Source organism: Bombina bombina, chromosome 4 (genome assembly GCF_027579735.1).
Source record: "Bombina bombina isolate aBomBom1 chromosome 4, aBomBom1.pri, whole genome shotgun sequence".
Lineage (NCBI taxonomy): Eukaryota > Metazoa > Chordata > Amphibia > Anura > Bombinatoridae > Bombina > Bombina bombina.
The window spans coordinates 910,900,331-910,913,498 of record NC_069502.1 but is presented as its reverse complement, the minus strand read 5'-3'; positions in this window follow the sequence as shown (position 1 = coordinate 910,913,498).

Here is a 13,168-nt window from a genome sequence, read left to right as displayed (position 1 = left end):
TATTATATGTATTTGAGATATAACATCCTTTAATATCACACATTCATGTACACAATGAGGAGCATGGTATTTGGCCTACTAACAAAAACATCTACAATTATATTTGACATTAATGCTACATAAGACAATGCAATTCATGATATGAGGTGGAATAGTGCAATACTAACATGTCTCAGAGTAACACAGGCCATAATCCACATGTAGAGTTTTCAGTAAATGGACACTATAGCCATCACAATACTTTTAGCTCAATAAAGCAGGTACTGTGCCTACATCAGGCTAAAGTAAATTGTGTGACCATAGTGTCACTTAAAGAACACATTTTTTCCATCATTGACATGTACACATAACTATTGTATGAAACACATACCTGTATACTGCGCATATTAAAATCCCTCATAGAACAAATCACAATGTGCACATGCATGGTATAGAGTGTGACATGAGAATCAGTATAGGCCCTAGCATGTATCAATGTACATTGTATGCCCACATGGACATATGTTAGGCCTTCAGGGAGTTACGTTGCTTTTTTAGTCAGTGCAAGGGGTACTGCGCCTGCAATTTGTGGCGAGATAAGAATGGAGTAGATTCTCTGAATTCTGCACGCGTAAGTCCTTACGATGTATATTGGATACCAAATTGCGCGGCTGTTCTATGTTAGTCTATGGGTAAAAAAAATACGTCCGAAGGGTGAAATATACCCGCGTAACTTCTATGCTACGCCGTATATGTAATACCAAAATCACGTAAAATCTGGCGGCGGAGGATTTTGCGGGCGACGCTGCATATGTAATGGAGGCCTAGATGTACTAGTTTCTGGTGCCTTGAATGAGCAGAGATAGTAGTAGTTACTTCCTGGACAGCCGGCAGCAGAGTGAGGATTTCAGTAGACTGTGTGCTGCAGGTGAGAAGCTGTGCAGAAGTGATATAAAATCCAGAGAGGAAGCTGAACACAGAGAACAAATTAAAATCCAGAGAGCAAGCCTGATTCTGCAGCTTGAAATAATAACCAAGCAATTTGTGCATGGAGAGGGAGGCTTTTGAAACAGGTGTCTGTTACTTGGTGATGCTTCTTAAAGGTATATACACATATTAACTCAATAGGAATGTTACACTCACCTGGAATACTAAGCCGTGGGGAAGTGACCTAACTCTTATTTGCCTATTTATGTATGTATATATATATATATATATATATATATATATCTATATATATACTGTATATATTAATTGCAGGCATTGATCTAGTGGTTCTTTGAATTAGGACTGGAACTATAAAAGTTTAATTGAGTAAGTGACCAAAGGATTATTATAACTTGTTTTGCACTGGATTTTCTTGAATGTGCTACCTGAAATAAAACCTACCAATATATGAAGAGGAGTAAGCCGCAAATCATAAAGCGGCTACGCCTCATTTCAAAGCCCAAGTTAAAAGACAAACGCCTAGAATTAGAGTTCTGCGTTAGGGTTAAAAAGCAGCATTAAGGGGTCCTAATGCTGCTTTTTAACGCCCGCTGGTATTTAGAGTCAGCCAGGAAAGGGTCTACCGCTCACTTTCTTTCCGCGACTCGAGGCTACCGCAGATCCCCTTACTTCAATTGCGTATCCTATCTTTTCTATGGGATTTGCCTAACGCTGGTATTATGAGTCTTGGAAGAAGTTAGCGGTAGAGCCTCTACCGGCAAGACTCCAACCACAAAAAAAAGTTTGTAGTTAAGAGTTTTATGGGCTAACATAAAGCTCTTAACTACTGTGCTATAAAGTACACTAACACCCATAAACTACCTATGAACCCCTAAACCGAGCCCCCCCCCACATCACAAACCCTATAATAATTTTTTTTAACCCCTAATCTCCCGCTCCAGACACCGCCGCAACCTACATTATACCTATGAACACCTAATCTGCTGCCCCTAACATCGCCGACACCTATATTATATTTATTACCCCCTAATCTGCCCCCCCAACGTCGCCGCCACCTACCTACACTTATTAACCCCTAATCTGCCGACCGGACATTGCCGCCACTATAATAAATGTATTAACCCCTAAACCGCTGCACTCCTGCCTCGCAAACACTATAATAAATTGTATTAACCCCTAATCTGCCCCCCCAACGTCGCCGCCACCTACCTACAATTATTAACCCCTAATCTCCCGCCCCCAACGTTGCCGCTACTATAATAAAGTTATTAACCCCTAAACCCTAACACCCCCCTAACTTAAATATAATTTAAATTAAACAAACTAAATTTACTATCATTAAATAAATAATTCCTATTTAAAACTAAATACTTACCTATAAAATAAACCCTAATATAGCTACAATATAACTAATAGTTACATTGTAGCTATTTTAGGATTTATATTTATTTTACAGGCAACTTTGTATTTATTTTAACTAGGTACAATAGCTATTAAATAGTTAAAAACTATTTAATAGCTACCTAGTTAAAATAATTACAAAATTACCTGTAAAATAAATCCTAACCTAAGTTACAAATACACCTAACACTACACTATCAATAAATTAATTAAATAAATTACCTACAATTATCTAAAATAAAATACAATTAAATAAACTAAACTATAGTACAAAAAATAACAAACACTAAATTACAAAAAATAAAAAAAGAATTACAAGAAGTTTAAACTAATTACACCTAATCTAAGCCCCCTAATAAAATAAAAAGCCAATAAGCAAAATCTTCCGGCGCACCCGGCAGCAGTGAGACTTAATCACAAAAACACCAAGCAAAGTTGAAATAAATGAATATTTATACCTGTTTATTTGGAAAGTCCTTCACATATACAGTTAGGCATAATGTTATCCCACAGGTAGGATTGAAAAACAGCAATAGACAGGCAGCAAGGTAGAAAAATATAAAGACTGGTCAGACGCGTTTCCTTGTGTTACATCCTCAGTGACCATACTTATTACCCATGATACACTGCCTTAAATACAGGTTGAGCTGTTAACTCACAGCAATCAATTCGTTAATTAAAGTGAACTTAATACTATAAGGCAGGTGAGCATGAGCAAAGTATGTGTTTTAAACTACAATTTTTTGTCCTGTCATGAATACTCAAATTAACACACAAAAAATAAAATAAAAGACATAATAAACATCCTAAATGTAAAAATATGACATTATTAATTAAATACAAATGTAAGTATTAAACTGAGTGATAACAGTAATAAAAATAAAATTAATTGTTAAGTAATGTCTTTTAATCTGAAAAAATTATCAAAAATTACTAAAAATGTATTTCAACAATTATGTCGAAATAAGTGAACCCTGTGAAAATAAACTAAATTATACTATTGATCTACAAAAAGTTTTACATCCCAATCAAAGTTTAAACCTGCTGGCACCCTAGTGCCCAACTGAAAAATCCAGTAAACTTCTCTTTTACTGAGAGCAATACCTCTATTGCCACCTCTTGGGTGCCTAGGAATCAGTTGGATCGCCTGGAATGTCAGCAGTGAACTGTCAGAGTGGTGATGTTTTTTGAAATGCAGGGAAATAGGCGTAGTGGACTCTGGATCATCAATTGAGCGTAAGTGCTCTAAAAAGCGATCTTTTAACGCACGAGTCGTTTGTCCTACATACTGCCTATAGCACCCCCTACAGGTCAAAAGGTATATAACGTAGCAGGAATTGCACGTCATATGTTCACGAATTTCAAATATCTTTTGATAATTCGTAGATGTAAAAGTAGTGCCAAAAGATGCAAAAGCACAAGACTTACACCTTTTACTTCCACATTTGTAAAAACCAGGTTTAATAGAGAGCCAGTTTTTTTGAGTTTGTTGACGTGGTAACATAGAGGGAGACAGCATGTTCCCCAAGGTTTGTGCCTTACGGGACACAAAGCAAATGCCCTCCCTAACAATATCTACCAAACTTTCATCAGTGGTCAATATGGGGAGAGCTTTCCTGATTATGTCACAAATCTTGCCATATTCCATACTGTAGGAAGTGATAAATTTTAATTTATTAAATTTATCTGAAGCCTTAAATTTGCCTGACACAAATAAGTCTGTTCTGTCTAACTGATCAACATCACTTTTAGTTTGAAGTAAGGCTGTGCGTGAATAACCTCTCATGACTAATCTGTCGGTCAAATCACTAGAGTGTTTTTCATAACTTGTTGAGCTTGTACAGTTACGTTTAATTCTCATGTATTGACTTTTGGGAATGGATTTGATAGTATGATATGGATGACATGATTTGGCATTCAAAATTGTATTTCCAGCCATTGGTTTTCTGAACAACTCAATTTCTATGCAGGATTTTTGAACATTTGAATGTAATTCAATATCCAAAAAAGGACTTGAATGTGGACTAATTTCCATGGTGAACTGTAAATTAAGTGAGTTGTTCTGTAAGTATTTGAGAAACGGGTCAAGGAGGTCTCTAGGACCTTTCCAAATCAACAAAATATCGTCGATATAGCGACCAAAAAAATGTATATAATCTCTGAAGGGGTTCCCATCTCCATAGACGTGGGACAGCTCCCACCAACCCAAATATAGGTTGGCATAGGAGGGGGCAAATTTGGCCCCCATCGCCGTCCCACGCCTCTGGAGATAGAAATCCCCCTCAAACAGAAAATAATTATGGGTCAGCAAATAGTCAACTGAGACCTCAATGAACCGCTTCAATGCAACATCATATGTAGAAAAATTGTCCAAAAAGAATTTGATAGCCAAAGCTCCCTTGTCGTGAGGAATACAAGTGTATAAAGAGACCACGTCAATAGTAACGAACATATAGTCCTCCTGCCAAACTAGGCTCTCAATTTGTCTGATAACATCAGACGTGTCTCTTATATAACTCATAAGGCTCAAGACCAAAGGTTTTAAATACCCATCTATCAATTCAGAAAGTGGCTCATTCAATGAGCCTATTCCTGCCACTATGGGTCTACCAGGTGGACTGGTGGCGTGTTTGTGAACCTTCGGCAAATAATGAAATATAGCCGAAACAGGGTGCTCAGTATATAAGAAGTCAAAATTAGCCTGTTTAATAATGCCATCACTCATGGCTTGCTCCAAAATAATCTTCAATGCTGATTTAAAATAAAATACAGGATTACTTTTGAGTTTCTCATATACCGTGACATCCAAGAGTTGTCTGTAAGCTTCACTTAAATAATCTTGACGATTAAGAACCACCACCTTACCACCTTTATCAGAATTACGTATGACAAGTTCATGCTTATTTTTTAATTCTTGAATAGATTGAAATTGTGCTTTAGACAAATTAGCTCTATGGTGTTTCTCACTTTCAGTTAAACTTAGTTTTTTCAATTCTTGTTCGACAGTTTTTTGAAAGACTTCTATGGAATTGGATCTAGATTTAACTGGATAAAACTTTGATTTACCCTTCATTTTTGTTATATCCTGGGTAACCCCAATAGGATAAGGGTTAAATTCCAAGTTTTCTCTATCCAATTCCATTAAGTCCAAAATTGAACATTCCTCAGAAAAATCTAAACCACATCTAATGGGAACTGGTCTCTCCTCTACCACCACACCTTGAGTATTTTCAGTGACTCCCAAAAAGTGTTTTTTGAGAACAAGCGATCTCACAAATCTATTGAGATCTACCACTGTATTAAAAAGATCAAAGTGTGTGGTAGGAGAGAAACCAAGACCCAGAGATAAAACCTCAATTTGTGTTTTAGTTAAAACACAAGAAGAAAGATTAATAACATTATTAAGATTCATGCATATTTCTGGAACTGCGTTGCTCTCCTCCTCTGTGGGTAACGCCTGGGCTTGGGTATCTGATCCTGACTTGAACTTCCCTGACCTTCCTCGTCCCCCTCTGCGTATTTTTTTCGGCGTGCAGTGGACTTCTGTTGGCCCTTCCCGTTTTTTGACTGTGATACATTGCTTGTATTTAATGCAAAAGATGATAGTCCTTCCGTAACAGTAGAGGCTTCAACAGATGTCTCAATGTCAGAGGAGTCATAGTCATATTCAGTGTCAGTATCTGCAAATCTCACTTTTTTGTTATCAGAACCTCTGCCCTTATAGGAACTTCTGTATCTCCTTCTTATGTTTGTCACTGTCCATTTATATACTTTATTTAACTCATAGTCCTGTTTATCTCTCATGATTTTCTGTTTTTTAAAATTCCAAAGGTTAATCTTAAAATCAGAAATGACCTGTTGCAATTTGTTATCATATTTTGCAAAATCTGGATTGTCAGAAAGTGGACGCAAATAAGACTGTAATTTCTGTTTTTCATCACTCAATTCTTGACGCAAAGATTTTTTATATTCTATGAGTAGATCAATGAGTGCTAAAGAACACTCTGTAAGAATATTATTCCATTTATCAATGAAACCTTGATCTGACACTTGGAAAGAGGGGAATTTTCTGATTCTAAGCCCACGTGGTATTCGCATTGCTTTTTTATACATCTGGAAGCTTTTAATATCCATCTCAATTCTTGTGTCATTTTTCAATAGAGAATCCATTTTGAAAAAAAGACTGTCCAGATTAGAATTTGCCTCCTTTTCCATAGTGTCAGAATTAAAAAGGTCTTCAGTGTCACTTATTTCTTCAGCAAATTGCTGCAAGACAAATCCCCCTGCTGCCATATCTAGCTGTATAAATCCTTATATCTAAATATATTTGCTTAGTATTTGTATACTTAAATGCTTCTTATGGTGTGTTGTTACTTATAGCATGAGCTCACATGAGATTATAAGCTGTAATGTCTGTATTAGTGTACAAAGGCACTCGTAAACTGCTATATGTACTGCAGCTATTTCTTGGGTAAACACCTCTTCAGTGTGTACTACGACTTAATGCGCTATTGGTTATATATTACCAGACATTTAGAAAATAGCACAGTAAAATCCGTGCAGCTTACCCCTCAAAAGTGATGGAGATCCAAACCCGTTCAACTTGGGAAAGCGCTCAGACTGTAACTGTGTCCGTTCAGTTTGCTCATGCTCACCTGCCTTATAGTATTAAGTTCACTTTAATTAACGAATTGATTGCTGTGAGTTAACAGCTCAACCTGTATTTAAGGCAGTGTATCATGGGTAATAAGTATGGTCACTGAGGATGTAACACAAGGAAACGCGTCTGACCAGTCTTTATATTTTTCTACCTTGCTGCCTGTCTATTGCTGTTTTTCAATCCTACCTGTGGGATAACATTATGCCTAACTGTATATGTGAAGGACTTTCCAAATAAACAGGTATAAATATTCATTTATTTCAACTTTGCTTGGTGTTTTTGTGATTAAGTCTCACTGCTGCCGGGTGCGCCGGAAGATTTTGCTTATTGTATTGTCTTTTGAGCGTTGATGGAGCGCTCAGCTTCCCTTGCACCGGAGCATTGTGAGTGAAACAGGATACGTCATCGGACGTCTAGTGTGTGTTTACTACGTGAAGAGCGTGAAGAGTGTCACGTGAGTGTGAACGGACACAGTTACAGTCTGAGCGCTTTCCCAAGTTGAACGGGTTTGGATCTCCATCACTTTTGAGGGGTAAGCTGCACGGATTTTACTGTGCTATTTTCTAAATGTCTGGTAATATATAACCAATAGCGCATTAAGTCGTAGTACACACTGAAGAGGTGTTTACCCAAGAAATAGCTGCAGTACATATAGCAGTTTACGAGTGCCTTTGTACACTAATACAGACATTACAGCTTATAATCTCATGTGAGCTCATGCTATAAGTAACAACACACCATAAGAAGCATTTAAGTATACAAATACTAAGCAAATATATTTAGATATAAGGATTTATACAGCTAGATATGGCAGCAGGGGGATTTGTCTTGCAGCAATTTGCTGAAGAAATAAGTGACACTGAAGACCTTTTTAATTCTGACACTATGGAAAAGGAGGCAAATTCTAATCTGGACAGTCTTTTTTTCAAAATGGATTCTCTATTGAAAAATGACACAAGAATTGAGATGGATATTAAAAGCTTCCAGATGTATAAAAAAGCAATGCGAATACCACGTGGGCTTAGAATCAGAAAATTCCCCTCTTTCCAAGTGTCAGATCAAGGTTTCATTGATAAATGGAATAATATTCTTACAGAGTGTTCTTTAGCACTCATTGATCTACTCATAGAATATAAAAAATCTTTGCGTCAAGAATTGAGTGATGAAAAACAGAAATTACAGTCTTATTTGCGTCCACTTTCTGACAATCCAGATTTTGCAAAATATGATAACAAATTGCAACAGGTCATTTCTGATTTTAAGATTAACCTTTGGAATTTTAAAAAACAGAAAATCATGAGAGATAAACAGGACTATGAGTTAAATAAAGTATATAAATGGACAGTGACAAACATAAGAAGGAGATACAGAAGTTCCTATAAGGGCAGAGGTTCTGATAACAAAAAAGTGAGATTTGCAGATACTGACACTGAATATGACTATGACTCCTCTGACATTGAGACATCTGTTGAAGCCTCTACTGTTACGGAAGGACTATCATCTTTTGCATTAAATACAAGCAATGTATCACAGTCAAAAAACGGGAAGGGCCAACAGAAGTCCACTGCACGCCGAAAAAAATACGCAGAGGGGGACGAGGAAGGTCAGGGAAGTTCAAGTCAGGATCAGATACCCAAGCCCAGGCGTTACCCACAGAGGAGGAGAGCAACGCAGTTCCAGAAATATGCATGAATCTTAATAATGTTATTAATCTTTCTTCTTGTGTTTTAACTAAAACACAAATTGAGGTTTTATCTCTGGGTCTTGGTTTCTCTCCTACCACACACTTTGATCTTTTTAATACAGTGGTAGATCTCAATAGATTTGTGAGATCGCTTGTTCTCAAAAAACACTTTTTGGGAGTCACTGAAAATACTCAAGGTGTGGTGGTAGAGGAGAGACCAGTTCCCATTAGATGTGGTTTAGATTTTTCTGAGGAATGTTCAATTTTGGACTTAATGGAATTGGATAGAGAAAACTTGGAATTTAACCCTTATCCTATTGGGGTTACCCAGGATATAACAAAAATGAAGGGTAAATCAAAGTTTTATCCAGTTAAATCTAGATCCAATTCCATAGAAGTCTTTCAAAAAACTGTCGAACAAGAATTGAAAAAACTAAGTTTAACTGAAAGTGAGAAACACCATAGAGCTAATTTGTCTAAAGCACAATTTCAATCTATTCAAGAATTAAAAAATAAGCATGAACTTGTCATACGTAATTCTGATAAAGGTGGTAAGGTGGTGGTTCTTAATCGTCAAGATTATTTAAGTGAAGCTTACAGACAACTCTTGGATGTCACGGTATATGAGAAACTCAAAAGTAATCCTGTATTTTATTTTAAATCAGCATTGAAGATTATTTTGGAGCAAGCCATGAGTGATGGCATTATTAAACAGGCTAATTTTGACTTCTTATATACTGAGCACCCTGTTTCGGCTATATTTCATTTTTTGCCGAAGGTTCACAAACACGCCACCAGTCCACCTGGTAGACCCATAGTGGCAGGAATAGGCTCATTGAATGAGCCACTTTCTGAATTGATAGATGGGTATTTAAAACCTTTGGTCTTGAGCCTTATGAGTTATATAAGAGACACGTCTGATGTTATCAGACAAATTGAGAGCCTAGTTTGGCAGGAGGACTATATGTTCGTTACTATTGACGTGGTCTCTTTATACACTTGTATTCCTCACGACAAGGGAGCTTTGGCTATCAAATTCTTTTTGGACAATTTTTCTACATATGATGTTGCATTGAAGCGGTTCATTGAGGTCTCAGTTGACTATTTGCTGACCCATAATTATTTTCTGTTTGAGGGGGATTTCTATCTCCAGAGGCGTGGGACGGCGATGGGGGCCAAATTTGCCCCCTCCTATGCCAACCTATATTTGGGTTGGTGGGAGCTGTCCCACGTCTATGGAGATGGGAACCCCTTCAGAGATTATATACATTTTTTTGGTCGCTATATCGACGATATTTTGTTGATTTGGAAAGGTCCTAGAGACCTCCTTGACCCGTTTCTCAAATACTTACAGAACAACTCACTTAATTTACAGTTCACCATGGAAATTAGTCCACATTCAATTCCTTTTTTGGATATTGAATTACATTCAAATGTTCAAAAATCCTGCATAGAAATTGAGTTGTTCAGAAAACCAATGGCTGGAAATACAATTTTGAATGCCAAATCATGTCATCCATATCATACTATCAAATCCATTCCCAAAAGTCAATACATGAGAATTAAACGTAACTGTACAAGCTCAACAAGTTATGAAAAACACTCTAGTGATTTGACCGACAGATTAGTCATGAGAGGTTATTCACGCACAGCCTTACTTCAAACTAAAAGTGATGTTGATCAGTTAGACAGAACAGACTTATTTGTGTCAGGCAAATTTAAGGCTTCAGATAAATTTAATAAATTAAAATTTATCACTTCCTACAGTATGGAATATGGCAAGATTTGTGACATAATCAGGAAAGCTCTCCCCATATTGACCACTGATGAAAGTTTGGTAGATATTGTTAGGGAGGGCATTTGCTTTGTGTCCCGTAAGGCACAAACCTTGGGGAACATGCTGTCTCCCTCTATGTTACCACGTCAACAAACTCAAAAAAACTGGCTCTCTATTAAACCTGGTTTTTACAAATGTGGAAGTAAAAGGTGTAAGTCTTGTGCTTTTGCATCTTTTGGCACTACTTTTACATCTACGAATTATCAAAAGATATTTGAAATTCGTGAACATATGACGTGCAATTCCTGCTACGTTATATACCTTTTGACCTGTAGGGGGTGCTATAGGCAGTATGTAGGACAAACGACTCGTGCGTTAAAAGATCGCTTTTTAGAGCACTTACGCTCAATTGATGATCCAGAGTCCACTACGCCTATTTCCCTGCATTTCAAAAAACATCACCACTCTGACAGTTCACTGCTGACATTCCAGGCGATCCAACTGATTCCTAGGCACCCAAGAGGTGGCAATAGAGGTATTGCTCTCAGTAAAAGAGAAGTTTACTGGATTTTTCAGTTGGGCACTAGGGTGCCAGCAGGTTTAAACTTTGATTGGGATGTAAAACTTTTTGTAGATCAATAGTATAATTTAGTTTATTTTCACAGGGTTCACTTATTTCGACATAATTGTTGAAATACATTTTTAGTAATTTTTGATAATTTTTTCAGATTAAAAGACATTACTTAACAATTAATTTTATTTTTATTACTGTTATCACTCAGTTTAATACTTACATTTGTATTTAATTAATAATGTCATATTTTTACATTTAGGATGTTTATTATGTCTTTTATTTTATTTTTTGTGTGTTAATTTGAGTATTCATGACAGGACAAAAAATTGTAGTTTAAAACACATACTTTGCTCATGCTCACCTGCCTTATAGTATTAAGTTCACTTTAATTAACGAATTGATTGCTGTGAGTTAACAGCTCAACCTGTATTTAAGGCAGTGTATCATGGGTAATAAGTATGGTCACTGAGGATGTAACACAAGGAAACGCGTCTGACCAGTCTTTATATTTTTCTACCTTGCTGCCTGTCTATTGCTGTTTTTCAATCCTACCTGTGGGATAACATTATGCCTAACTGTATATGTGAAGGACTTTCCAAATAAACAGGTATAAATATTCATTTATTTCAACTTTGCTTGGTGTTTTTGTGATTAAGTCTCACTGCTGCCGGGTGCGCCGGAAGATTTTGCTTATTGTATTGTCTTTTGAGCGTTGATGGAGCGCTCAGCTTCCCTTGCACCGGAGCATTGTGAGTGAAACAGGATACGTCATCGGACGTCTAGTGTGTGTTTACTACGTGAAGAGCGTGAAGAGTGTCACGTGAGTGTGAACGGACACAGTTACAGTCTGAGCGCTTTCCCAAGTTGAACGGTAAAATAAAAAGCCCCCCAAAATAAGAAAATGCCCTACCCTATCCTAAATTACAAAGTAATCAGCTCTTTTACCAGCCCTTAAAATGGCCTTTTGCGGGGCATTGCCCCAAAGTAATCAGCTCTTTCACCTGTAAAAAAAAATACAATACCCCCCCCAACATTAAAACCCATCACCCACACCCCTACTCACCCAAAACCCACCCAAACCCCCCTTAAAAAAACTTAACACTAACCCCCTGAAGATCTCCCTACCTTGAGTCGTCTTCACCCAGCCAAGCCGAATTCTTCATCCAAGCGGAGCAAGAAGAGGTCCTCCATCCGGTAGAAGTCTTCATCCAAGCGGGGCAAGAAGAGGTCCTCCATCCGGTAGAAGTCTTCATCCAAGTGGGGCAGAAGAGGTCTTTCATCTGATTGAAGTCTTCATCCAAGCGGCATCTTCTATCTTCATCCATCCGGAGTGGAGCGGCAGCATCCTGAAGACCTCCGACGAGGAACATCCATCCTGGCCGACGAATGAACGATGAATGACGGTTCCTTTAAATGACGTCATCCAAGATGGCGTCCCTCGAATTCCAATTGGCTGATAGGATTCTATCAGCCAATCGGAATTAAGGTAGGAAAAATCTGATCGGCTGATGCAATCAACCAATCAGATTGACCTTGCATTCTACTGGCTGTTCCGATCAGCCAATAGAATGCGAGGTCAATCCGATTGGCGATTGGATCAGCCAATCGGATTGAACTTCAATCTGATTGGCTGATTGAATCAGCCAATCAGAATTTTCCTACCTTAATTCCAATTGGCTGATAGAATCCTATCAGCCAATCGGAATTAGAGGGTCGCCATCTTGGATGATGTCATTTAAAGGAACCATCACTCGTCGTTCAGTCGTCGGCCAGGATGGATGTTCCGCGTCGGAGGTCTTCATGATGCTGCCGCTCCGCTCCGGATGGATGAAGATAGAAGATGCCGCTTGGATGAAGACTTCAATCGGATGGAAGACCTCTTCTGCCCCGCTTGGATGAAGACTTCTACCGGATGGAAGACCTCTTCTTGCCCCGCTTGGATGAAGACTTCTACCGGATAGAGGACCTCTTCTTGCTCCGTTTGGATGAAGAATTCGGCTCGGCTGGGTGAAGACGACTCAAGGTAAGGAGATCTTCAGGGGGTTAGTGTTAGGTTTTTTAAGGGGGGTTTGGGTGGGTTTTAGAGTAGGGGTGTGTGGGGGGTGGGTTTTAATGTTGGGGGTCGGTATTGTATTTTTTTTACAG